Here is a 26,759-nt window from a genome sequence, read left to right on the forward strand (position 1 = left end):
ACTTCAGCCCACTCTTGGTTTCATTCTTCTTCATACTATGCTTACAGCTCATTTAACACCTTGGGAAGTATTTCTAATTATGTGTTCCTTTATTCATCCATTCTACAAAGCATTTTTAAAAATTGATTTTATTAGAGCCTCTACGTAGCCTCATGAATTTTTTTGGTGGTATCTATCTGGGGATAATAGGAAATGCTATTTTCAATTTTTTAAAAGTTAGTTTATCTGAATTCCTTATTTTTAAGAACTCCATCTCCTATCAAAACTGCCAATGATTCCAAATTACCACATGCATTCATCACTTCCAGTCCTCCTATCACTCATCATTCTAGCAACATCTGACAAAACTGAACTTTCCCCCTTTTTTAAATTACTTCCTGGTTGGGGTTCCCTGACAACATGTTCTTCTGGTTTACCTCCCTCTTCACTGGCTTTTTACTGGCTTCTTCTCTGCAAGATCCCTCCGTGTTAGACTAAGCCAGAGCGTGGCCCTTAGGGCCCTACTTTTCTCTCTCTTTCTACTATCGCTCCAGGTGATGTCCTCAAGACTGTGTGGCTCTAAGTAGCATCCACAGGCACAGGATTCCCAGCTTTCAATGTTTCCCTGTGACTTCTTCCAACGACTCCAGATTCTCATCCAAAAGCCCAGTTTGACATTTCCACTCAGATATATAAGAAGATCTCAAAGGGCTGGACACCAATTCTTTACTTTCCTTTCAAACCTGTTTTTATGCTAGGTTTACCCACCTTAGGAAACAGCTTAACCATCTACCCAGTATTTTTAGTGTAAAACCTGGTGATCATTTTGATTCTTCCTTGCCTTCATCTCCACCCCTTATCCAATTAGCCAGCAAGTCCTGTCAGCCCTGCCTTCAAATGTTTCCTGAATCTATCTACTTCTCTTTGGGACCACTGTTTCCACCCTGTTCTATGCCACTGTCATCTCTGGTCTACTGAAATAGCCTCCTAACTGGTCTCTCTCCTACTCTGCTTGCCCTACAATACGTTTTCCTCAAGGAGGCTGAGGTGATCTTTTAAAAAGATGACCTCCCCAGAGGCTTTTCCTCACCACTGCCTCACACAGTCTCCCTCCCCTGCCCAGGTTACATTCATGATTATACCTTACAATTTTTAATAGCACTGAAACTTGCACAATTACTAATTTATTTATTGGCTTAGGTGTCTAATGGAAAATATTTTTAAACTATGTGTTAAACAGAGTTTTATTCTTATTATTGGTACGCTAGACATATTTTCTTCATGGAAGGAGGGCCTGTGAGAGAAGGTTAATGTTTAGAGAACACGAATAATGATTGCAAAGGGCATGAAATGAATTAAGTAATATTTGCAACTCCATTTATGGGGTTTACAATATGGTTTTTACTGTGCTTAGTGATATTGCCACTTCCTACAACTATGTAATAAATTTAAGCTCCATATACACATAAGAAGGAGTTAAAAAAAATCATTCCCCTTTAGCCGGCATCTTTAGAAAGCGACAAATTCATCATGAAAACAACTTGTTTGTCCTGTTGTTAGTGTAATTGTTTTCCTGCATCACAGTATTACAATGGCTTGCTTAAGAGCTGCACTACTGGTCAACCTGCCTTGATGAATCAACTCAAGAAACTGGATTAATTGTGAGCTGAGCATTATGTGAATAGATGGTCTACGTTTTATGCTCCACTGATCTGAAAAGAACACACACCAAAAAAATCTAGCCAGAAATTTCCCAGAGTAAGGGTGGGAAAAGAGCAGCTTTCTGTTCTGAACCACCTGGAGTTTTGGATAACTTCCACTTCTCTAGAAGAATAGTTAAATACATGAAAAGCAATTCAGAAACCAAAAGACAATTTTAGTATACGTTGGTGTGCCAAGGAGCTGGGTGGATCAATTATTGTAGGATTACCTTCCCTATCAGGTCAAAGATTCCTGTTCCAAGAAGAGCCTTTGAGAGAGTTGTGGTTTGCCTACATACGGCAGATCCCTTTAATTCTTTCTTGGCAACTATGAGAACTGGCTCCTCCAGTTTCATCTGCAATGTTTTATTTTCCTTTCAAAAGCAATGATGGTAACATTTTATGGGAGGCCATAGTCAGTTCTTAAGCAGAAAGCCTCATTAACATTAAACTACTGTCAAGATTACCCTTTTTGGGGGCATCCATAAGAATCCCCTGTTGCTTTCAACAAGGGCTGATCCCATCTGGGTAAAAGATTATGCTCGGAAACTGTGAAAAATATTGAGGTAGAATGGCTCTCACTTCCTACTACAATTTGGACTTGATAGTAACTTGAAAATTCAATAAACTTAAGTACCTGAGGCTATAATGCTGAAGCCCGTCTTTTCTGTTAACTTTTAAAATTTAGAACTATATAACCATGTATATAATATATATTTATAATGTTACTGAATGTGCAGGAATGTAACTAAAATATTAAAAGCAGCATACATTTTTAAGCAAAATTCATAGCTATTATGTTAAATAATAATTTTGTTACTAATCATACTGAAACTGTTATTAATTTAGGCTTAATAGTGTACCATTTAAACAACTGGAATCTTATACTCTTAGCTTTAGATCTTGAAATAAAAAGCTAGCAAACATGTTATAGATGTGACTTTAACCAAAGACAACTTTTTCCCAGGAAAAAGTCTCCAGCTTTTGCTAATTGCATTTCACCTGCTTCAATAGTTTTCAGGTAAATAATGTTATTTTGGAAACTAATTTATTATGACCACTTGAATGAACACACACGCTCACACCGTAATAGCTGCAACACTTGGATCAGAATTTGGAAATCACTGAGCAAAAAATTGGAAGACACAAATTACTTTTGATTTTCTACAGCTGTCTCACCTGAGGACGTGCAAAGAAATGTCCTGTCAGTTGCCTGGCTTGCCTCTCACTAAATTGCTTCTGAAATGAAACTCTATAAACAATCGTGATTATCATTATTATTATTATTAATTTCTCGGTTGTTTTTTGAGATACAAATGGAAGGCAACTGGCATCGCAGTGCCCAGCGTTGTATCCTCACCAGCTGTTTGACCTGCAGAATACCAAAACAAAGACAGCCAGCTAGAGTTTTCAGGATGCCATCCTCCTACTCCCATCACAACCAGGCTCCGCTCGCCTGTCGGCTGGCCTGCCGCTCCCCATCCACGTCTTACTTCCTTTTCGCAGGCTCGCAGCTGAGAAAACCCTGAGTGGGTGGGTACACATTCCAGCAATAACAGCCCGGCTTCCCCAACTCACCAGCCTGCGAAGTTTCCTTTGCGAGAGGGCTGGGTGTCAGGTTTCAGAGGCTCCCTTCCCCTTTCCCAAGCCCGTGAACTCCTGGGCTTCCACACCAGCAAAACGCAGGATCTGCTTTACAGAGCAACCATCATGGGGACAGCGCCTTCTTTTTCCAACCTGTGGCGCTGGATCGGTCCCACGCTGCGCTGTCCCCAGCCCCTGCCCGTCAGGACGGCAAGTGGCAGGACTTGTAGCACCACCCCTGAGTCCTCCGAGACGCCTGGATCTGGAAGGTTTGTGTGAGAAGAAGGCGTGTCTCCCAGTCCTCACGCGGATGTGCGGAGCTCACCTCAGGGCAAATCTTGATGGTGACTCAAACGGGCTGGGCTCCTGGTTAAATTCTCCTCTGTGGAGCCTCAAAGCTCGAGCAGCAGCTCCTTTCTATGTCTTTATTTTCCCGTATTTTCTTTGATATCTCTTACTGAAAGAGCCCAGGGCACTGTGAGAACCGCCTCCAAAACATTGCATTCTCTCCTCCCAGAGGATGTCTCATTAACTACAGAGAGCAAGGGATTGCCAGTGGAGAACGGAGAAAAGCCTCAGGAAATGAAAGTGGGAAAGAAATTGATGTTTTAAAAGTTAGGATCTATAAATATGAATACATCAATCAGTATGCTAAACGCTAATCTTTGCCTCCTAGTCACTTCAGAGATCAGTCGTTCAGTAAATGAGATCCAGGCTATGAGATCAAACAAAATCAGGACACACGTTTACTGAACAAATATTTAGTACCCACCATGTGGCAGACCCTGTTCTAGACACTTTGCAATCATCCACAGAAGAGATCCTGGTTGGCCCTCTTGAGGTCACGTTTCAGACAGACTGACATCCGTAGTTTACAGACTGATGGTAAAGGTAAGAATCCAGTTATATACATATAATAGCAGCTGATTCATTCCTCTGTGAATAAAGTTAAAAAGTTACAAACCTGTTGCTTGTACTCATTCATGTTGGTAAACATGAGATGACTGCTTAAATTTTGTTATGGGACCCAGTTCTGATAGGGTGCCTCAGAGAATCAGCTAGGAAGCCTCTCCTAGCTGTGGGAGGGGTAAATGAAGACCCCAAACCCAAAAGCGAACACAAACAAACAATAGCAAAGAAGTGGAGGAGTATTGGAGAAAACATTCGGTCCCATGGGAATCTGTTCCTCCAATTGGAAAATATGGAAGAAGTTCTATTTTCTGTGCCTCAATGTCCTTATCTTGAAAATGGGGTTAATAAAATGCCTTCTTAGGGTTATTGTGAGTAAATGAGATCATGTCAGCTAACTGCATAGAACAGTGCCAGCCACAGTAAATTCTATACATGTGTTAGCTATCCTTCTTATTTTGGTAGCACTTATCTACTTCATTCTCCCAAAGTAAGGTCCAATTCATAAAAAATATTCTGATCCACCAGGAGAAAGTATAGGAGGGTCAGGTTGTAGATTTTCAAAAGACATATGCTGGGAATCTATAATCATGGTAAATTTATTTTACATCCATCAGCAATATCTAAGTATGTGACAAGTGTGTGTCCAAGGGCCTGGAGAGAGATAAAAGAAGGACCGTAACCTTAAATTTATTCTCCTGTATGTAGCACATTAATTTAAAATAATTCTCTGCGCTATACAATGATAATCTGTGTTCTTCACCTCGTTCATGGTGAAGCTAATAGCTATTGTGAAAGCTAATAGCTATTGTTTCCTGTGTGCAGTAGAGTTTATAAAACCCTTGCCTGTAGACCATCTCACTTGACTTTCACAACATTGCTCTGAAATAGGCGAGGCATTTGTTATTTTTTTGGTCCCCATCGTATGAATGAAGAAATTGAGGTTGAGACAGTCCCAACAATGGGCCCACAATCATGAGGGTCCATAAACGCAGACTCAGGTCCACTGATCCTGAAGGGAGGGCTCACGGCAGTCACTACATCAAGCTCCCTTGCTACTATTTCTAGAAAAAAATCCTATCATGAGAAAGTCTAACACACACATTTACCACCTGCCCTCTTTGTCAACTTCCCCAGATATGTGTGTGGGCCGCCTTGCAGGGTCAACTCGTGCAGGGACAGTCACTTGCCACCTAAGTCCTGTCTTTCAGATTCCGGGGCTCAGAAGCACTAGTGTTACATAGTGACACTACTCAGCTAGTCCAGAGTGGGAGAATTTTTCTTTCCCTCTGGGAACAGGGATGCTAAGGAGAAGAAGGTGGGGATACAAGAAAAGAATGAGTCTTGGCCTCCTCGTGAAAGCCACTTTGAACAGAGGCAGGGCAGAATAAAAGACCCTGGAAAAACCAGGCGACAGCATTATGTGTCATAATAAAACAATAAATAAATACCTTCCTGTACCTGGAGTTTCAGTAGCATGAATTAAATAGACATAATTTCTGTCAATAGGCTTATCTTTCAATAAATATAGCACTGAGGTCTACAGATATAAAAATACATGGGAAAATTCTAGTGGAAAATGGCAAATTGATCACATGTGTTTCAGCTCCCCTTCCTCAAACTCCTCTAACACAAGAATAAGTGATTTAAATATATATATATATATATATATCATGAAATCATAAAGACAAATAAAAGGGAGAGGAGACATAAAAAGACAAAATAAACTATAATAGATGGTGGGAAGAACCTAAGTCAGGTGGAGGCTGGGTAACTGATTTGGAAGAGAAGAGTTAAACCATTTGTAAACCTGTAGGAGGAGTTATGGATAAGAAGCAAGACAATTCTCTGTGCATAACCCAGGGAGGCTCAGGCCTAGAAGGCATAAACATCACCATAGAAGGAGACCAGCTGGTGGGGTGAACACAGGGGTTTGGTTAGACGTCTGTATACAGAATGCTGGACCCAAAGTTCCTTTCTCCACTGCAGTGCTATTAACCAACCATAACTTTGTCCATCTGCTCAAACCGGCCTCCAGGAGACTGGAGGTTTATTTTTTGGAGAAAGTAAACTAGAGGAATTGTGGTTTAACAAGATGAACTTAAACATGAGCATTTTTACTCTGCTCCTGCTAAAAATGAGTTAAAAAGAAATTTGTATATAAGATAGAAAAAAAACTCTTGAAATTGAAAATATACTATGGGTCATAAGATTAATTTGACAAAAAATCATCAGGAAAATAGAACAAAAAGCTATAGAAATAAAAATTGGAGAAAAGGGAATTTTTTTCTAATGAAAATCCCAGAGTTCCAGAAAAGAGTTTTTTTCTTTTTATCCAGAAAGGGATGAAAAAATTAATTAAAGAAATAATGCGAGAACAATTCCAGAAATGAAGATCATGAATCTTTGGGATCAAAAGTTCTACTAAAAGCCCAGGAGAAGAATTTTTTTAATTAGTTGATTAATCAATTAATTAAACATACTAAGATACATCATTCTGAAATATTAAAAACCCAGGAATAAAGAGAACAACGTAAAACATCTTCCAGAAACACAAAGTAGATCACATCAAAGGAAAGGAATAATTTACAATAGGTATAACGCATGCTAAACAAAACAAAACAAAAGTATATTACTAACTCCAGGGAAAATAAAAGGTTGTGAGAGAACAGAAACATAATGATAACACACCACTTTGCTCAGATGTGGATATAATAAGAATAATGGGAACGCTGAAAATAAAGTAACCATAAATTATGATATAACTGTACATAGAGAGTAGAGATAAAAAAAGACAGTCTCTGTTTATGTGTGTGTAAAACAACTAAATCCTCAATTCTATAACATAGAGTCCATAGATAACGGGTAAAATTGCTAAATAAAGAAATAGCAGAATAAGGAAGACATTTTGAAATATGTCAGTACAATAAAAAGGACTAAAAAAGTCAAATATCTTCCTGTGGGGATTGAGACTTGAGGAGATTTGTGCTAGCTAATTTATTAGAACTTTAACACTATTTAAAACAAAAAAACTATGAGATGTATTTGCTAAATAAAAATTAAATTAACATTAATGTAGCTTTAAAATATACACAGGGAAACAAAAGACGTGTTCATTATGGAAAACATTCAATTTATTAAAGTACTTACATATATTTTTTTGCATAATAACTTATAAGCAGTGGAGAAAGTGAATTTGGGGTGTAGACTAAAGATAGATTGTGAGGTTTGCACAGTCATTTATTCACTCAACAAACATTTACTAATAACTTGTGCCTCATACTGTGCCAGGCAGAGGGCATAAGGTAGAGAAAACAAAGGAAAACTATAAGGTGCTCTAAGAGAAAATGAGCATTGTAAAGCTTTAAACAACAAATATATTTGGTTTCTCCTCTCTTGTCCTTCATATCATGAGCCACTGACTTAACTGCTTTTCATCCTTCAAAATATTATACTCTTAAAAATTGCCATCTTGTCTCTCTCTACTTGAACCCCAAACTGGTGAGATCAGAGGTTACCTAACTCACCCTTCTCCTGCGATTGCAGGGAAGGTTTTGTCAGCTAGCCATACACAGGTTTGCCTCCACCCTCTGCTGATTTTCAGTTCATATGAAATCTGTGTAATCACAAATAAAAATCAACCCCTCCCCAGTTTGAAAAAACCCCACAGCATGACTAAAAGTCACAAGACTGGACTTCCAGGTCATGCTAGTTTTACTACCCACTTTGAAAGATGTTACTTCAAGAAATATGTAGGTTTAAGTGAATTTCTACTAGCAAATTACTTTAAATGGGTCACACATCAAGATCTATTTTAGGCATCAAAGTGGACGTGTTCACATAATTGTATGTAGGGCATCTACTCTATGATGAGGTCTTTTTTTTTTTCTCAATAGGGGAAATTTTATTGGGGAATAACTCTCCAATAGACTTGAAACAGTTCTAAATTATAAGATGTTTTCCAGAAATTCATGATGCAAAAGGTAAAGCGAGTGCTACCAATACATACAAAATCCAAGCGAAAGTTCTTAGCAGCTGCCAGTAGCAATTCAGGTGCAATTCCAAATTCTGACTTTTTATTATTGGCAAGAGACAACATTGCCAAGTTTTTGTTGCTGTTGTTGTTGTTGTTGTTTTGTATGATGAGGTCTTAACCTCTCTATTTCCAACTTCATTTTGCCTCTGTTTCTTAGAATGTGAAATCAACACACACTGGGACCTTCTATAGAAAAGGACCAAATGGTTTCATGAGCAATATTTGCATGTAGCCTTGATGCAAGCCCTGACTTGAGAAGCCAAAGTAGTGGGTAAGCTATTATTCTGGCTATGAATAGTGTTTGACCCCTTTATAAACAACCACAAAAAATCTACAAGTATAATTATGGACATAATTAAAATTACAAAATTGTTTAATCAAATTAACAAGTTGATTAGAAAGAAATAGATTTATATTAATAAAAAAACTAAGCAGAGAAGACTGTAATGACAATACATATACATAAGCATAAATATACAGAGAGATGCCAAAAAAATGTATATGCATCTCTTAAAATGTGTATACATTTTTCGGAACCCCTGGTAGTTGTATATCAACATATATAACTGTAAGTGTAAGCATAAGTATAGTTATATACAAGCACATGTAAAGTATATACATATACTTGCTTAATATTAGCTTTATAGTGAGCTACAAAATAAAATGTTATGTGTGCCTACTATGTAAGTGTAAATGAATACATGGTGATTTATTCATTTTTCCCAAAATATGTTACCAAAAAACAGTGTTCTTGTTCACAACTTTTGCTACCTCTTAACTGCAAATACTTCAAATTGTCATGTCACACAACTTTGGAATAATTTTTTCTTAAATTCCTTTGCCTTTTACCCAATTTTCAGGTGATTTTCCAAGAATCCAAACTAACATTGACCGACATAATTTCAGGCAAATTTGTATTCCCCGCCCCCAATTTTTTTGATCAAATTGAAGTACCTTCACGAATGTTCGATTATAAGGCATCTACAGCGACACCAATATATACATCTCTTTTTTAGGGTATAATTTGAGAAATGATGTTGTTTTATATTTGATCATCCATGATGTTAAAACATAATTTGCAAAAATAACATTTAGTAAATGAAGATTTGGTTATAACAAAGAATTCCATGCTAAATGATTTCTTCTTAAAACTATATTTTCAAATATGTCAACTGTAATCGAAAAATTTTTTAATTAAAAAAATCTATATTTTTCAAAAAAAGTAATGATGCCTTAATGAATAATCTTACATCATAATTACATGAAACACGATCTAATATATTTTTATCACCGATATGGTAAATGTCTACAAGCACATAATGAATTTTTATTATATTTATACTATATAGTTAAATGTTCTATTTCCAAAATGACATGAAAATCATAAGGACCATAGCCGTACAATACCTCCTGGAATATGCATTGTCACCATATCCACTAAGTAGGTTTCTGTTCTGTGGAATTTTTCACTACAGATTTCATTTCACTACTGTAGATTGAGAGAATGGAAGAAAATCCCTACATACTTCTTATAAAGTGTATGCTTTTGTTAGAACCACTCACCTTATTTTACATAAGTTATAAACAATCTACTTTTATAATTATAAATCTGCTGTGAGTCTTGAGAGAGGAGAAGATGTTTTTAAAGAACTGATAAAAGAATACACGATCAGAATGAATATACCACAATTAATAAGAGCTTCTCATGTTCTTGCATTTCCCCACCTATAAAATGTGGTACATATTAATCATCTTCTTGGTATAAGACTTTCAACCCCTTCTCTCTTTGTAAGGTCTCCTCCAATGCTTATCTTGGTGGCAGTTCCTTATGAAAGTCAAAGGGGTCAGATACTCATTATAGGGGTAGCAGTGTGTATAGCCTGGATGAAATAGAATTGAGTGGTTCCAACTGTGGCATTCATCTGATTACATATGATTAAATGCCTTTAGGCTTATACCAGCTTGCCCTGGAGTGGAGGCAATAAAATATCAAACCTGGGAAAAGCAATCTTACAACTAAAAGAAATATGGAACATGCTAATTTGCATAAGCAAAGAAGTGAGAAATGCATACGCGAATGGGTTCTAAGGGTGTTTGTATCAAGGAAGAAGGAGCACAATTTTAGAACAGATGGACTGACTAATATAGATGCCCAGGATAAAATGTACTAATTTGATTAGCAGTGTTTGTAATTGTTTTTCCAGTTTGATGAGATTCAAAACTAGAGTAAGCCATGTCTTAATTCAAAGAAACACCCTTGCTTTTTAAGAAGGAAACTGCAACAATATTACAAATACTCACAGAATATTCTATATTTGTTCTTTCTACATTTCCCCAAAGGATCATACAACTACTTTTCAAAGTAATAGGCACTGGGGAACAGAACAGGAACCTTTCCAGAACAGTAGAACATTGAGAAATCACTAATGGCTAAGTAACAAAAAAGTCACTGCAATTCAGATTCAAGTCAAGGCTAATGGCTGAATTAATTCTACTTCACAGTGGATTCAATCAGAGTTTCAGCTCCATCTCATGTTTGTCGTTTTCCTATTGGCTAAAGGATAATGTGATAGAAAGGTTAATTTGGAGATACTGAAACTATGCAACTCAGCCCGAGACTATATCCAATGGGATAGTTACTCTCAGAAAGAACTGCAGATATGAGTGTCACTATTAAGAACTCAAATGAGGCAAAAGAGGTGCTTCCTATCACATCTCCACTTGAGTCCCTACATTGACCTGTGTAGAAGGTGGATGGGTCTTCAAGAGTGAGGATGAATATCTATAAGCTTAATCAGATGATGACTTCAAATGTAACTAATGCAACTAATCAAATAGACACAGATTCTAACATAGTTGGTATAGTTGGATAGGTGGGTCTAAGTCATTTATTTACTGAATTACCCACAAGGTTCTCCCACAAGGTTCTCCAATTGATCCACATTTTAGACAAAGCACTTCTGCTTCTTGTACTTGATACCAGAAAATTTATAATAAAAGAATTGCCTGCAGTACATAAAGTAGGGTGCTTCATGGAGCCTTTGGTATTTCCTTCGAGGGGGAGCATTTTGGAAGCCGCTGTCTATAGTATTCTATAACTGAGGGTCTTCCCAACTTCTGTATAGAGTAAGATGAACAAGAATTCTAAACCAAAATTCCAAGTTCTGCCAAAAGACATCTGTGATGGATTCTTCTTTGATCTTACATGCTAAAAACAGAGGATGTAAGAATAATTCATTCTGCTTATAAAAATTTCATGTCTCACACCATTATAGGTGTCCAAAGGATAAATGTTGAATGAGTCAGTAAATAAATGAATGTGTTCACTACTCTGACATCTTTAAAAAGGAAGTTTTCACAGAAAAGGGCAAAAGACTCTCTTATCCATTCTGTGACGTATTTCAGTAAATATGATTTTTCATAACTAAGATATTAAAAGTTGGGGGAAAAGATTTGTGAAAATGATTCAAAGCACTACATATTGGACTCTCAAAGATAATATAATTTGCGATAAAAATGTCCATAGCAAAATAAGGGAACTCCTTGAGGCAAAATGGTACAAATGTGTGTAATTTTTCTTAATGAAAATTAGAAGGAGAAATTTTGACTCTCTCCTATGAGATATTATAACCTCATGTCATAATTAAAGGTAAACATACAGGCAACTCTCTCTCCTACTATTTAACATAAGATAAATAAATCACAGAAGTACTTTGGCTATCTATTGCTGGGCACCCTGGATTTGTCACAATCAGAAGATACACGGCCCAAACTTCTCCTTGATGATATAAGATCTTGTAACATTGGCCGTCACAATTTGGAATCTGCTCTCTAGGACTAACAGCAAGTGTTTGCAAGTTATCTTTCCTCTTCTTCCTCCTTGACTCTATCACAGTAAAGATAAAATAATTATCCTTAAAACCTCTGTTTTATAAAATTATAAAATATTTGTTGCAATCATTCATTGATTGTTAATAACCACCCAATTAGTTAGAGAAAAATGTAATATACAATTCCACACAAGTCCATCCTCAGTTATTTCAGCATAAATATATCTACAGATTCAAAACAGCACTAATACAGGCTTTGGATAATATTGGAAATTTGTGAAGTAGCTCAAAGTTGAATCTAATTCCTGACGCCATAATTCCATGATCCCCATGAGTCCTGTAGTAGCAAATATTATGGTATATAAACTATCCTCGATTTGACATTGCTTTTTGCCCTCAGTTTGGCCCTAGAGGACCTCATACATTTGCTGGCCCAATGAAGGGTTTTGAGCTATGACAAGGAAATACTAACTCCACTCCTCCACAGTAACTCCAAGGGTTTGCTGCTCACACCTCAGCACCAAATGAAACTTGACTTTATACTAATGAAACTGTACTTGACACTATTAATAGAAACTATAAATAGTTTCATCTGTACCGCTCAATTTTTTATGTCATAACATAAAGAATTAAGTGATATTCAATAAACCAGTTGAAGAAGGCAGGGATTAGATAATCAAATTTAATAAATAAAAACACTAAAACAAAAAAAAATTGTGTCTAAAGAGAGAATCTTTACTTAGCTGGTAAATCAATAATATTGAGTGGAATATCAAATTCCTTGATGATGTCACAGAAGTCAAACATTTATAGTTTAGTCAAACGTTTTATAGTCAACTATTTCAGTTTTGAAAATTAAAATCCACATTTTTGGCTCTCATTGGCTAGAATAATTATCTCATTATTTTATTTACCCATCCTCAAAATTAAATCACTTAGTCTCTAATTATCCTTTTTGGTGTCCCAGTTTAATGCATATTTCCTCATTCAATTAACATCTACCTGTAATTTTTAAAACTGCATTAAGTTTGACTGAATATTTCCCATGATCATCATGCTTCTGATGAGAAGGAAAAGTTTTGATTTTTTTTAAAAAATATTTTGTTCTAACATTTCACATTAAATTTCTTTCTTTGAAATGTTCTGATATTTTTAAATCTGGTAAGTGGTAGTAAATATAATACAGTTTGGCCTAGGACTCATGTAATAATCATTACTATTTTCTTGAATTTTCAGTATTGTTTTTGACCATTTTTTAAAACTTTTTCTATTTCCTGAAAATATGAAGCATTCTATTCTATCTTAGCTTAATTGATGTAGCCATTAAATTATGTTTAATTATAATATCCTTTTATAGCTAAAGAATTGCTAGTTCTAGGTTCATTAATTTTACTATAGCCAAAACCTAGGGCAATTATTATATTGTAACTAATCTATAGTAGAAAATGTAGACTATATTTTTATTTTATCAACTTAACCCAAGAAAGGTAATGGCTGCTGGTTTAAATTTTTGCACATAAGTATTTTTAAAAGAATAGTAATGTACACAATCAAATATTTACAGTATAGTGGATGTAAGGATGTGTCATGTATAGTTTATTAGTACTAAATAGTCAAGTCCTATCCCCAAAAGGCTTTGGCTTATGGTTAGTTTGGATTTGGCACCTACTATATTTTTTCACTTATTTGTGTCTATTTATACCCCAATTTGTTTCAGAAAGATAATTTTTTCTATAATTTCATAAAATACAGTAAATAAAATTGAAATCAATAACATAATAGAGAAATGGGCAATAAAGTTGAACAGGCACTTTACAAAAGAGAGTACCCAAATATCCAGTAAGCATGAAAAAGTGCTCACCTTCTTTGGTCATCAGAGAAAAGCAAACTAAACCATAATGAGATGTAACTATGCATCTACCAGTATGACTAAAATGAAACAGCAAGTATGGACGAGGACATGCAGCAACTGAAATGCTCATTCACCGCTAAGGGAAGTGTACATGACTATTTGACTATTTTGGAAAACTGAACTTGGGCAGAGATATGGCCCATTCTAAATATACGGTTTGTGGAACTTTGTAATGTGTACACCAGGAGTCTTTTACAAGAGCAATTTGTAATAGCTGCACATTGAAAACAACCTACATGTCCATGAATAATAAATTACAAAATGGAATGTAGGTGCATTCATAAAATGGAATATTACACATCCATGAGAATAAAGTATTCCTACCTGCAACAACATTAACGAATCAAACAAGCATAATATTGAAGGAGAAAGTCCAGACACAAAACAACATAGCAATAGCAAGAGGAAGGTACAACAGATATTTTGAAGTTAGCAAGGAGATAGAAGTGTGGTAACTCCCCTATCAGGGTGGAGGAAAGTCACTGCAGAGTGGCTCCTTCACTGGAGACCCAGGGTACTTCAAAAAGTTCTGGGTCGTATAAAGCAGAAATATAAGGATTGAGGGAACGTCTCTATGTAGAGTACCTCTTTTCCCACCCGAAGCTTAGGAAATAACTATTTCCGAGCAACTCAGCTGGGTGATGAAGCACAGGAAGGCTACCTGAAAAGTAATTAAACAATCTAGATTCTCACGACTATTCATTTTTTTCATAGGAAATGCATTAGTTTCATGTAACACGTATAGCGCACTGACTATGTAGAAGTAATGGACAATCTGGGCATACCAAGATTATTTCACAGCAAAATTTACACAAAAGCCATGATTCCTGGTCTTACGGAGTTTACAACTTCAAGGGGAGGGATCACAAAGTTTTTCCAACTCTTTTAGCCACTCATTCAACAGGTGATTAGTGAGCACTTACAAACTCTATGAGGTCCTGACTATGAATTTCAGCACTATGTTAGTTCAGAAAATTTCCATAATCTCTCTAATCCCTTGTTCCCCCTTTTCTATGAAAGAGATACTAATACTAATACTAACAATAACTACTTCATAAAGTTGCATGCCTGCAACACACTTAGATGGGTGTTTCTAATAAACATATAAGAAAGCACAGCATTCCCTAGAATCAAGTATTGCTCAACCAAATTTACTAGGAGGCGACTAAGTGACAAGCCTTACAAAGTTTAATTTTACTTAAAGTGAACAGGGAGTGCAAAGGGATTACAAATGAGTAGGAGGAAACTTTAGAGATGATGGATATGTTCACTATCTTGACTGCGGTAATGGTTTCACGAGTATATTCATGTGTCAAAACACCAAGTTGTATACTTTAATTATGTGCAGTTTATTATAGGTCAATTATACTTCAATAGAGCTGTCTAAAAAAAGGAACATAAATATAAAACTAGGCTTAAATATCCACCCCCTTAAAGGAAACACCATCTTCTTTCTATTTGACTCCGCCCCCTCCATCTCTAGCGCCCTCATCGTGGGGTAGCTGAAGGCCCTTATGCTTCTATTTCATATTTGAAGATGTTTGCCCATACAGGGTATATAGTTTCAATAATATTGTCAGATCAGCTATTCTCAAAACTCAACTTACACACATGCTGGAAATCTGGAGAGTTAGAAGAATAAATTATGATTGTTTAAATTCTTAACAGTAAAACCTAACTTCTTAAGCTTTTTAAAAGTCAGTCTAATCCAAAGTATCATTATCTGTACATGAATAGACATAAGCATACTCTCCAAAGAAATTAAAAGAAGATAACCCAATGTACCAAGAAATTTAATCTTACTGGAGGGTCTATTTAATACTATTTATGCTTAAGTTTTGAAGTGTTTTATATGACATGTCCATAGATACTCAGTAAAGGTGGAATTGTATTGAAGTGAATAATTATTTTATAATCAACTGCATCTACTTAACTAAAGCTTTTCTACGTGTTCTTTGCCCCCAGACACGTGGTTTTGACTTTTGTTCTAGTGAAGCTTTTACTGTAATAACATAACATAAAATACAATACAATACAATACAATACAATAAAAATGTTAGAGAAAAAAAAACATACTATAGTAAATCACTCCCAACCTCTGTGGCTTAAACCAATGTGTATTCTCTAATTGGGAAAATTTCACTCAAAAGGTTTTATCATGTACTAATTGCTCTAATAATTACCTTTCCTTAGGAAAGTCCTTCTGTGGCCCCTGGGTTGTTATCTTTTCACTCTGTTCTCATTTTAGCTCCATGACTTTCCTTTTGCTTTCTCTTAGCAATTTGTCATTAGCTCCTGGTCTATGGAGGCCCTTCCAATTTGTGATAATAGCTAGATATTGCTTAACTACTTTTCCTATTTTCTGTTGTTCTAATGAAATGTTCATATTAATTCTGTTCTTTTAGTGAAGTGGGGGTACTTAACTGTGTATTCAGTGTATCGTCTTGAAAATTAGAAGCTTTTGAAGGTATATGTATACGTGTTTGTGTGCACTGATAAGTACATTACATTTTTTTACTATGGATTGGAAAGAGTAAACTGACTTAGTTTGGCTAGTAAAGAACTTCATGAGGAATCATAAATTAATATATTTTTAAAACACATTCGCCAGTTTATGGCTTTGTTTGAATAGGTTGACATATGGCCAGCCTGGAACACTGGGCCAACATGTGGAGGACAGCTGCGCTGAAGGGTCAGCTGGACTGTGAATAAGAAACCAATTGTTCAGATATGGAGACTGTTTGATAAGCAGAGCATTACTGAGCGTGTCCAGATGACTATAAAAAGTGTATGGAATCTTAATTAGTAAACAATGAACAAATTTTAAATATTTATAATTGCATAATATGAAACCAATTTTGTTTGTTCTTAAAGGATGCCTTACTTTTATTATGATGGAAACTCCTCTGGCTTTTGGCTGTTTTTCATCCATGCTAAGCATATAGTTAGTGCAAAATTCACTCCTATTTTGTAAGATACAAGCAGACTGGGGCCACGAATAAGACCTAAAGGACAGGGCCACGTATCATGTATTCCTGTGTTCGGAGATAGGTGCTACCTCCTGGGGTGCTGAGGTAATAGGGCAAATTATGTGGTTGCACTTATTTTCTGACTCTTCCCCTCTAGCTCAGACATCGATGGTTTTCAGTATGTCCCCCGCCAGCACAGAAGTATCCCATTTTCAGAACTCACTTGTGAGTGCAACTGCAAATGAAGGGTTTGGTAAATTTGGTCATTTTCCCACTGAATGTCTAAGAACAAAACTATTAAAACATCACTAACAAGACGTTACCGGTTCTACTTAAACCTCACAAAGGTAGCATGACTGATACACGTTCCCCATTAATACGGGGGTTGTTTCCATAGCTGGCAGTCAGATGATATACATACTGATAGAGGTAAGAAATGAGCCTGTTTTGTCAAAGGCTGGGGGCTCAGAAGGGTGGTGGAGGGATTGCCATCACCCCTGTCAAGCTTCAGGTTCCTGAAGAGGTGATCTTCTTAGGGCAGAATGGTGAGGATGTATATGGAACCTGTCCAAATCTCCTGCCTGTTGCCCACTCCTACAAGAAAAGTTCAACCCTCGAGAAAAAGACTTATCCTCAAAGTCAGTGCCCAGAAAAACATTCAGAGACGTAAATTCTTGAACACTTGTTTTTTCCCCGAATGTTCAGAGACTTCATGTTCAGAGATACTGCCCATAATGGGTGGTATCTCAGACAGGAAAAGAAACGTTGAATTAAAACTAAATGCCAGTTAATGTAACGAAACCTCAAAAAGTGGTCCAGCATTTCAGAATAAGCTTAATATCTTCTAGTTAATTTATTTTGCTCAAATCTACTCATGTTTGCTTTTAAGAGATCTAGAATGTTTGCTTCTGATGTTGAGGAGCTTGGTATTGATGTAATTCCTTAAATTTTTAATGTTATTTTGGCTAGTGTAAACATAATGTTAATGACTCATGTTTCTGAGCCACTTAACCATCCCAGCTTGATCGTAACTAACAAAACGTCCTGAAAGCTAATCTAACTACACCATTTATATCTGAAAAGTGTTATAAAATGATATGTATTTATAGTCCATGCATGTTATCTTCTTTGATAGTTTAGAAAATTGTTAAGTTTTTTATTAATATGTTGAGGTATTCAATTTCAACAATTCTTCCTTTTATTTGCTCCTGACAACATTCATCCCCCTTTTTAACTCATAGTTGGGCCAAGAGTCAAGGGTATTCACAACGTAGCACATAGACACGGCTACGTGAGAGAGTCGTGCACTTTTTTATTGTAAGAATTTCAATCTGCAGATACTGTGCATTACTATTAGCAGTCATATTAATCAATCTCGAAAGAACCACACATTCTTAAAATAAATATTTCTAATGCCTTTAATTCAATAGGAGATCTATTTCCTGAAAATAGGGACAATGAGTTCTCTTTTTATCATTTCATTAAGTAAGCAATTTTCAAAATATTTTGGGTAAATAAACCTTAAATATTTTTCAATATGCAGTTGACCTTTGAATAACATGAATTTGAACTGCACAGGTCCCCCTATACCTGGATTTTTTCCCATAAATATGTACGGTACTGCAAATGTATTTTCCTTGTGATTTTCTTAATAACATTTTCGTTTTTCTAGCCCACTTTATTGTAAGACTACAGTATATAATACATATAATATATAAAACATGTGTTCGTTGACTGTTTATGTTATCAGTAACGCATCCAATCAACGGTAGGAGATTAGTCAAGTTTTAAGGGAGTGAAAAGTTATATGTGAATTTTCAACTGCGTAGGGGTCACTCCGCCTAACCCCTGCATTGTTTAAGGGTTAACTGCACATTGAATAAGCAGACTGCCTGGGTAGTGAGGTGCCCCATCACCCACTGCTTCTGTCCCTCATAACTTCTCCCCTCTTTGATAGAAGCCTTCGTGTTTATTTTTCCCAAGTTCATGCAGGTGAATACAGTGTTATTCTGAACACATTCTCCACGTCTAGGTCACACTGAAGTGAGAAACATTTCAAGTGCTTGATGAAAAACAAGCTGTTCTTTTTTAAACACTTAAGTTATTTAGTCCTAAGGCGGGGGAAGAGCCTGAACTAAAGAACCCTTTTTACGATCATTTTCATTGTGATAATTCCTGTAATAATAACTTCTGAATTAGTCATACATTTAAGCCCTTAAAGACATGAACGGGAAAGACATAAGGGCGTCTAAGAGTGTTAGGAAGGCTGTAGTTTTTTCCTGTTTCATTTGAATACCTGATGCTTGTATACACTTGAAATCAAAGTGACTAGTGAAACAAGGAGATAAAGAGACTGCTCCTCTCTTCAAAGTCTTACATGCGCCCCCACAAAGGGACACACAATAGTCTCCATGTCACACCAGGCTCCCTGTCCCTAAGCAGAGGTGGGTTCTGAGTTAAGCAGAGGATTGAGACACCAGCCACCGTTTGCAGTCATTGCCCCAAGGCTGAGTTCATTGCTTATTTGTACCGCTGTCAACATATTTCAAAAACTGTGACTCTCCACAGAGCAGAAGGTGTGGGCATTGGGGGGAAAGGCAGCAGCAGGAAAGTGTTTCGTATCTCTGAAGGAAATCCCACAGCTTGCAAGCAAATCAAGTAGATTGAATGTATCACTCACTTTTATCACAATAGATCTTGATGCAGCAGGGAAATCACACGCAACTTGGAAAAAGAGAGTCCACGGTTTCCTAGGAAATGGGTTTGTGCCAACGTCTGAGTAATAAATACATGATTTGGATGGAGCAGTATTTATTTATTCAATCCGTGCATTTGTGGACCTAAATGGTCTTTTCCAAGGGAGAAAACAGTCAACGCTTTTCTGAAGCATTTGTATTTATTCAACATGAAATCCCATCTTTTAAAACCTGATCTTTGATTGAGGAACCAAAGTTTCCAACAACTAAAGGAACCTATTTGGCAAATGATGAGTTACTCTCGAGATTACATTCATTTCTAATAATATTTGCTAAGAGTTATCGGCCCTTCATTTCCAGGGTGTGATGGATCATACATGATCTCTCACGTTACAAATGACCTGTGCTGGGATGGTCAAATCAACACGACTGGACTGGAGTCTTTTCAGAGAGGGAATTCTTCAATCACGTTAGGATAAAGACCAAACTGCTTGTGCATTCTCCAAATACATGGAGCAAATCATCGGCATGATGGTTATAAAAATTTTTTTGTGCTTTGGAGATATGCCTAGGATAGTACCCTGACAATTTTAAACAGAAAAACATAAATTTCTACAAGTAGAGAAAATGGCAACTGTAAAGGTTTTAAACTATAAAGGTTTTAAAGGTTATACAATCATTGATGGAAAAAATGAACCAGAAGGAAAAGAGATGCAGAGCTGTAACTCTTTCTGTGGTGCTTTCTTGTCTAGGCTTTTCTGGGAATGGCTGCCACAGTGACTCCTCAGTCTGCCTGAGTACTCCCCCCTCCCACCTGTCGGACACGCGGTAAGACTGCTCCTTCCCTGAGACTCAGAATATGATGTAAGAGAGGCCGGCAGAACACCTGCGCATGGGTAAGGCTTCGTTGCCCACCAGCTGAGATTTTAAGGAGGGCACCCTCAAACTCAAGTGAGAGCTCCAGAAACTCCTCTCGCCGATCTGTCACTTCTGCCTCAACACTGCATGCAAAGGGCCCATAGCAGTCAAAGTTGGGAAACCAAACAAATACAAAATATGAAACCTTCATTTAAAAAGGTAGCCTCACAATAAGAAACTCCTACATACCTTTCATCCAAAGACCCTATTCAAGTCTGGACAGCCATCCCAAGAAGACCTTTTAAAGCAAAAGAATCTAGCTCCAATTCAGGATCATGCATTGCACTTAGTTACCGTCTCTCTTTATTTTTCTTTCATTTAGAACGCTCCACAGTCCTCCTGGGACCTTCACGACCTTGACATTTTTGAAGAGTACAGACCAGTCATTCTGTAGAATATCTCTCAGTTTGGGTTTGCCTGATGTGTCCTCACGTTTAGACTCAGTTACTCCTTCCTAACAGTCAAACTTGAACGTGCATAGGAATCTCATAGGGATTTTGTTAAAATGTAGATTCTGTTAAGAGGACTACAATGAGATCATGGCTCTGCATTTCTAATAAGCCCCCAGGACATGGAAGGTCTGATCACACCTTGATTAGGAAGATCCCAGAAGACATCGAATCAAGAAAAGGATATATTAGTACCGTGTACCCACCTGCCCCTTCATCAGGATTTCCCCCATCCTTCATGCCTATTAAATGTAGTCATATGCAGAAGTCCAAACCTTCTGAAATTATTAATTTCCCCACTAGAAATCCAAACCTTCCAGAATTATTTTCTTCCATCCTTAAAGGAACCTACCAACCTTTCCTGACCATCATCTCAGTGTATGGTTCCAGGATCCAGCCAGTTCAAAATTCAAAACCTAGAAGTCATCCGTGATTCTTCTCTGTTGAGCAGCTCCCACAACCAGTCTAGCAGCATGATCCAATTCTAAACCATCCCAAATCTCTTCACTTTTATTTGTCTCTACTGCTCCCAGTGCATTGCCTATCATCATCACCTCTTGCTTGCAAATACGGAGACCAGTTATTTCCTAAATGGTCTCACTGTTTCCACTCTTGTTCCCCTACACACAGTCACCAGGGAGAGCTTTTCAAAATTACCTGAGTCAGGTTGCTCTGGTAAAAAATAAAATAAAATAAAATAAAATAAAATAAAATAAAATAAAATAAACACCTCTAACGATTATTTTCCACAGTTAGGAGGGAAAAATCCAAACTCCTTTCTTTGTTGGCAAGGATTTGTGTAGACTTCTCTCATCCCACGCTTGCTTGCACACTTATTTTTTTTCTCTGACCAACAAGAGTCATGCTCCTGGCTTGGATGTGCTTTCTCCAGAACTTTGAAGAGCTTGCTACTTTGTATCATTCAGACCTCTGCTCAAAACCCAGCCTTTCCAAGGACCTCCTGATTGCTTTCTCTGAAAAAGCCCTTTCTCCCGTTTCTGTACTTCTCTATTCCCTACCTTTATTTACTTTCATGATAAGTATCGTTCCTCTGTGAAACTATGTTATTTATTTGCTTACTTGCTTTGTGTTTCTTTTCCCTTCCAGATATAAATTCATCAGAGAAGGAACATTGTATTTCTTTTTCATTGTTGTATTTCAGTTCCAGTGTCAGCCATAACAGAAACAATCAATAAATGTTAACTAAATGAATGAATGAGTGTTACCTTAAATCACTTAAATCACTGCCTGTGAGGAATTGGCAAACCTACCGACTTCTCACTTGATTGCTCACTACCAATATATTCTTTGCAAATCTGCACATGCTCCGTCAACATAGACTGGAGAATGGAATGATACTGAGTCATATGCAGCCCTTGGACCATTCCTCTTGCCATGCCCAGGAGCTTTCTTCAAGTTTGCAGAATGACAGTAGTCCAAGGAGATATCTAATCCTCAGAGAAGGCATCCCAGTGTCCCCCATTCTACCCAGGGGATTTCTTCTGACTTCTTCTGGTTTCAAGATGGCAAATTGAACCTATCCATTCAAACTCCCTTTGCCCCATATTCCATTGAAAAAAAATAAAGAATTTAAAAATAATAAAATATCTGTAGCAGTTTAAGAAAATAGAAAAGGGTAAAATCACTCAGCAAGAAACTTGAAAAATGTCAGAAGGATATAGATTTGGCCTGAGAGAAAATCCTATCCATGCTGACCCGTCCACAGTTTCAGACAAGAAAAAAAAAAAAAAAAAAAAGGACCCACCTTGGACGTACATGTAGAGGTTTCCACAACAAGTCCTAGAAAAAAGGAGAATCTTGAATCACCACATACCAGATACAAAACAGGCACTGAGCCAGTGGGTGAAGGTGAAAAGAAAGACTAAGGGAACAACCACCGTGTCCCCAACACCAGCTAACTTTCAGATCAGAGTCTTTCAGATCAGAGAAACAACGGAAGAAGCTCAGCTCAGCCCAGGAGTAAAACCTCAGTGTGCTCCCTCTCTGGAAAATTCTTCCCTGTCTCCCACTAGCAGTTACTGCTGGAAGCGATACTGGTGGTACCAGTGATACTGGTAGAAGAAGCTGGAGAGAAGAAAAGCATCCTTTGAATTCTCCTAGGGCTGGGTTTCATCGTGCTTTCAATAACTCGGACTCCTGACTTTATCGTTGTGTTTATCCTGCTGACAGAAACAGGGGCTTTGCTGTTTAGAGAACCCCACAGCCAGTAACTTACACAATGGGAAAGGAGAGGGGCCAGGACACGTAATTGTTGATTACTCCTGGCCTATGTATTCTGAAGGAAAGTCCATGCACTGTTGCATTTCCTTATTCACAGGTCCCAAATGCAAAGCTCATTCTTAGTTCTCCGCAGCCCTCCTCCACACAAAAGAAAAAAAAAAAAAAAAAGGAGGGCTAGTTCCACAGGGGATAGTACAAAGTGACCTACACAATTGCTGACTGAGTTTTTATCTTTTTACAGTCTTGAACCGATTTACCGAAGAAGACTTCCTAAGGCGGTGGTTCTCACAGAGGGGCTATTACGATCCTCCCTTCCACCCCCAGGGTGATTTGGCAAGGGCTAGAGATATTTGTTAGTTGTCACAGCTGGGTGGTAGAGAGTGTACTACTGGCATTCGGGAATCATCACACAATTACTGGCCAGTCCTCCAACTCCCAACAAAGAATTATGTGGTTGCGAATGTCAACAGTTCTGAGGTTTAGAATCCTGCTCAAAGGTCAGTGGGCCCAGATGGACAATGGTAAATATGGAGCTGGCCATGAAACAATAGGACATCATGGGGACAGTGGTGAGCTGAGCTGTGATAACAGCAATATGGGCCCAGTGACGACAGATTTTCCAATTTTTGAAGAGAGGGGAGGAGTTTGGGTTTTTAATGGTGATTTATATTGTTGCAAACCAGTTTTATAATGGAGTTTATAAATGATGGAAATCAATTTTACAATGTTGAAAACCAATCCAAATTAAAATATAGAAACAAAACAAATAAAAAAATAAAACCACTCCATGAGCCAAAAAAAATATGTCAGTGGTCTGGATCTGGCCCATGGACTGCTGGTTTGCCGTTGCAGATTTCATTCTTTATTTATTATACATGAGCTGACTATAATAACACAATTAAGTCCTAGCACTTAGGACACACAACAGTTTAAAAGCAGGCATTAGTCTGAGCAATTACCAGAGAAAACGTCTACCCCTAAAAAACGTTAATATAAATAAGATCTAAATTTAAACAATATCATATATTTTATATGATGACGCTAAAAGGTAAGCAGCAGCCAAAGTCTGAATATCTGTAATATAACCTATTTCAAATAGATAATGCAAAGAATATACAGTAGAAGAGTAGACAAAATAAAAAGAAAAAACAAACAGGTAAATCTCAAAAGAAGAATTGCAAACAGTTGCAAAGATGCTCAGTTGCAATGATAACCAAATATATGCAAATTAAAATGAGATATTTTTCATCAATGAGATTAAAAAGGAAATAGTACCCAGTGTTGGCAAGCAAATGGGAGAGAGACAGAGGTACACTAATGCACTCTTGGCAAACATAAAGTTTCTTTGCAATCTACAATTTGTATCAAACTGAAAATGTACAGGTTCTTTCACGCACAAGTCCACATCTAGAAAATTATCTTAAGAAAACAATTAAATAGGTGGATACAGATATACATACAACTCTGTTCATTGTAACATAGTTTATAAGAGCAAATAATTGGAAATCACCCAAACATCCATTCATAAAGGTTTGGTTAAATAAATTATATTAACAACACACAATGGAGTGTAGTTCTACAGCAGCCAAAGAGAATGAGATATCCATATGTATGGAGAAAAGGCAGCTTATGGTCTTGTTTACATAAAAGAAAAACTCGAAACATTATAAATGCATAAAATAATGGGAGGGAATGAGAGAAAATACGTTGGAGAAGGCATTGATAGGAATGTTCTCAACAGTTAATATTGCTGTTGGTGGATGCTGTCACTGCTGGTTTCTGAGTGGTGAGATGCGATATTTATTCTGCTTTAAAAAAAATCAGTCTATATTTTCTGCTATTTTTCCTATATACAGAGGGTGCCAAAAAACGTATACACATTTTAAGAAAGGAAAAAAAACTATTAAAATGTAATACTCAATATATACCGATACCAAAAGGTGAATGAATACATGTCAGGTTTGATTTCTGCGATAAAGTGGTTACCATCAGCATCCAGAAACTTAATTTTTTTTAAAAAGATTTTATTGGGAAGGGGAACAGGACTTTATTGGGGAACAGTGTGTACTTCCAGGACTTTCTTTTTTTTCCAAGTCAAGTTGTTGTCCTTTCAATCTTAGTTGTGCAGGGTGCCATTCAGTTTCAAGTTGTTGTCCTTTCAGCCTTAGTTGTGGAGGGCGCAGCTCAGCTCCAGGTCCAGTGGGGGTTGCTAGTTGCAGGGGGCGCAGCCCACCATCCCTTGAGGGAGTCGAACCAGCAACCTTGTGGTTGAGAGGATGCCCTCCAACCAACTGAGCCATCTGGGAGCTCAGCGGCAGCTCAGCTCAAGGTGCCGTGTTCAATCTTAGTTGCAGGGGGCGCTGCCCACCCATCCCTTGTGGGACTCCAGGAATTGAACTGGCAACCTTGCCGTTGTGAGCCCACTAGCCCATGTGGGAATCAAACCAGCAGCCTTTGGAGTTAGGGACATAGAGCTCTAACCGCCTGAGCCACCGGGCCAGCCCCCAGACACTTCTGATTACTGAGAACTACTGCTTGAGCAACGGTGACCAAAGTGTCCATTTGTATACATCTTTTTGGCACCCCTGGTATACTGCAAGTAAATCTTGCTCTTGTAATAAGAAACAAAGGAATAAATGTTGTTATTAAAGCTAATATATTGTTAATTTCATACATAAATCAATCTGAAACACACACATACACAGTGTGTGTGTGTGTGTGTGTGTGTGTGTGTGTATGTATATATGTATATATAAGAATATATATTGTGGCAGACCAGCTGCCACAGATCGAACGGTACCTGGGAGGGGGAGTGGAAATGAAAGAAAGAGGCACACACAAATTATGATGCGGCAGGTCTCCAGGGATGCTGGAGCAAGCGGTTTAATTATCTTCACCAATATATACCCTATGGGTATGTGCAGTTTAACAATCACATGTGTGCATTACCTCACAGAAAGTAAATTTTCAACTTTTACAAAGAAACTACAAAATCAGTACAAAACTCCCCAAAGTAATTAACAAGACAAAGTCTACCAATCATCCTGATAGCCATCAGTTATCTGTATCCCGGAAAACCGGCCACTCCCACCTCATTCCTCAGCAGCTCGCAAGCCCCCTGGAGGGACAAGCAGAACAATGTCTTAGGACTTGAAACAAGTTAATCATGAACTAAGCCAGGCCGCAAGTTTCCAGAGAAACAAGAAATTATGGCTCCCCACAATATATATATTCTTAAAGGTAGAATATCCACATATTATACCCTAGGGGAAAACATACTGTAGTATTTCTGTATATAAAGTTCTATTTTATGATCTAAAAAACCATTATCACCAGACTTTACTTGGCCTATTAGGTATTAAGAAAATTTAGTTGATCTATTTGTGTCTCTATAAAACTGAGAAAGGGTAGTTAATTATCAAAAGTAAAAATGCCAGTAAGTTAGAAAAGGAGACATTTTTTCAGCCATTGATAGTAAATTAAGTGGTCCAAACAAAAAAAAGTAAAACTTGTAAACTTACATTTCCCCCCAAATT

At 37.2% G+C, this 26,759-nt stretch overlaps 1 protein-coding gene across 3 annotated transcripts in view; it reads right to left on the reverse strand.

Moving 5' to 3' along the window:
* Positions 1-26,759, reverse strand: part of RAB27B (RAB27B, member RAS oncogene family) — a 168,132-nt gene that overhangs the window by 53,412 nt on the left and 87,961 nt on the right. The window contains exon 4 of one of the 3 annotated variants that reach the window (XM_081079008.1): positions 22,748-22,782. The exons of 1 other annotated variant lie outside the window; for it this stretch is intronic. The gene's annotated coding sequence lies outside the window, so the exon portion shown is untranslated. Of the gene's footprint in view, positions 1-3,257; positions 3,729-22,747; positions 22,783-26,759 lie in introns of those variants that run through there. One more of the 3 variants, XM_081079007.1, reaches the window with a different exon arrangement.

This window comes from Rhinolophus hipposideros (assembly GCF_964194185.1).
Source record: "Rhinolophus hipposideros genome assembly, chromosome: 17".
Classification (NCBI taxonomy): domain Eukaryota; kingdom Metazoa; phylum Chordata; class Mammalia; order Chiroptera; family Rhinolophidae; genus Rhinolophus; species Rhinolophus hipposideros.